We start from the raw sequence: 2,389 nt of genomic DNA, 5'->3' as shown, positions 1-2,389 counted from the left end.
TAGCAGAGCATTTCTCAACCAAAAAGGCAGCGAAAAGCAAGCTCGCCAAGCCCTGGGTGAGCACCTCGCTGCTCACACAAAGGACCCGAGCGGCACCAGAGTGTGGGCCGTGCTGTGGATCCCCATAGTGGATCCCAGCTGCCGGGTCTTGCCAGCAGGAGCTGAAGTGGGCCTCCATTCATTCCTTTCCAAACAAGCCGGGAAGGGACAGGAATCCAGAGGAAAGCAGTCCCTCCCACTCAATTAGAGCAATTAGCTCACAGGCCTTACCGGGGCCAGGCCTGGCTGAATAGGATCCCCTGCCCCACCGTTTGTTACCCGAGCTGAGCTCACACAAATTAATGAGGAGAGGGAGTGAGTAACGCCAAGAGCTGCTGCTGCGGGCAAACACTCTGGGGGCCTCGTCCCTTCCTCCCGTAAGAACAGCCCGGCTTACCCCCCCCCCCCAACAATAAAAATCTGTTAACTTATACAACTTTGCTTGAGAAACAAGTCTGATGGGACGTTGGCAGACTTCCTGGGGCCAGCAGAGAGCCAGTGCGGGCAGCGGAGGCCTTCCCGACGGCCACGCGTGACACAACTGTGAGCCCGCGGCAGGCTTCACGTCCGTGCCCAGGAAGTCCCGTGTCGGGACGTTTTTCTCCCCCCCTGTTTATTACCACACAAGCGGGGCACGGAGCGGGAGAGGGGAACCCAGTGGCGGCGGTGAGGAGCAAAGGCGGCAAGACTGTGTTTTGTTAGCTTTAGGTCAAGCTGCTCCAGGCTCATCCTCTGCCTCCCCCTGCTTGCTGCTGCTCATTGGCCTAAAAGAGAGAGAAAGTGGAGAGAAGTTGGCCAATTAGAGCTGGGGAGGGGGCTGGCCCACGGGCTGGAAACGCATCTTAAGATAGGGGGCTTCTAACCAGCTTAGAAGTTGAGTGGCGAAATTTGGCACCTTTCAGTTTTTGACCAGATACTTAGGTCTCTTTGCACACGGATTCACATTTTTATAGATCAGATTTTATTTGTGGGCCTTAACAAAACTAAGATGGTATCTCTGCTCGTAACTCCCTTTGAATTTCCTCTATTTGGCTCTCGCCAGTCAGGGCAAGTGGTGGATCCCTGGTCGGGGACTACTTCCTGAGCAGCTGTTGAAGCGATGTTTTGCCTTCTTTTCAGCAGGTCGGCTGACTTAGGTCCAAGCGGCCTCTGTTTGCTGTTCACCTTGAAAGTGGAGCAAAGAGAAGCGCAGAGTGAAGTCAGGCCTACAAAGGGCCCAGCATTGCCTTTGAAGCAGGGCACCTGCACAGAGGGAGCTGGTAACCGATAGCATCCCATTAAGCAAGGAGGGCAAACCAGAGCAGACTGTCTTCTGCCCGGAGTGGAGCGGTGCTGGCGAACGAGGCAGGCCGCTTAGTGCAGAGGAGACTCGCTTCCGGCTTCCCGTGCACAGGTTCCCCACCAGCCCCAGAAAGACAGGGCCCGCGGGCACAGCCTGAGGTCTCGGGAGCCAGTGAGGAGTGCTTATCTCCCACTTGTTTATCTAGAAATAACATCAGCTCCACTTCCTAACATTTGTCTTGCATTCCCGGGCCCGTCCTCAAAATGTGGAGGGGGAAAAAACTGTGATTTTAATCAAAACTTCTGCGGAGCCCCCGCCACTGTGCACCGTATTTCACAACCGCCCGCCGCTGGTCCGCTCATCACCACAGCCCGCAAGATAAGAAATACTACCCTCAGGTTTCAGGTGAGGCAGCTGACCCTCAGAGAGGCTGAGCAATTTCCCAGAAGCTACACAGAATGGAGACACCAAACTGAAGCTCAAATACAGATTTCCTGTATTAAACCGTGTTGGGGTGGCTGTTGGGAAAGGCAGCGGCCCCCAAGCCTGGCAAGTGAAGATGGATCCCCTGGCCCCCCGTGGTGGAAGCAGAGAACCGACTCCCCAAACTGACCTCTGACTGCCACACACTTACCATGGCACGTGCAACACCCCCTACACACACAAACACAAAATAAACCAAGAAAAATGGTGAAAATTTTTAATTATTGATTTTAAATTGGAAACAATCCTTTAATCTTCCCTAATCTATGTGTAGCCCAGTGAGGAAATCCCTTGCTGAACTAGTCCAGTCTGGCTCCCAAGTGTGCCTGCTTGGAGCTTGCACTCCCCTTAGTCGTGTGTATTTACTCACTGGCACACTCACAGCCAGCAGCACCTTAAGGAGGAAAGGATTTAATCCACAGCATTAGCCATCCCTGGACAGTGAGCGTGACTGACATCTGCAAAGGCCAATGGTAAAGATCAGGGAGATGGAAAGAGGAAAAGGCGGGACTTCCTCTTCCCTGTGGAAAATCAATCTTTGTCACTCCTCAGAACAGATATGTAAAGCCCGCAGCTCCCCACTTA

General features: G+C 53.6%; 1 long non-coding RNA gene across 1 annotated transcript; it reads right to left on the bottom strand.

The window, feature by feature from the left end:
* Window positions 1-977: 977 nt before the first annotated feature.
* Window positions 978-1,995, bottom strand: LOC143267508 (uncharacterized). Its single transcript, XR_013042647.1, has 2 exons — window positions 1,714-1,995; window positions 978-1,203 (listed from the first exon to the last, which is right to left on the bottom strand). It is a non-coding gene; the product is annotated as an uncharacterized LOC143267508 (long non-coding RNA).
* Window positions 1,996-2,389: the final 394 nt, after the last annotated feature.

This window comes from Peromyscus maniculatus, chromosome 10 (assembly GCF_049852395.1).
Source record: "Peromyscus maniculatus bairdii isolate BWxNUB_F1_BW_parent chromosome 10, HU_Pman_BW_mat_3.1, whole genome shotgun sequence".
Classification (NCBI taxonomy): domain Eukaryota; kingdom Metazoa; phylum Chordata; class Mammalia; order Rodentia; family Cricetidae; genus Peromyscus; species Peromyscus maniculatus.
Note: the sequence above shows the minus strand (reverse complement) of the source record. Positions and strands in the feature narration are given on the sequence as shown.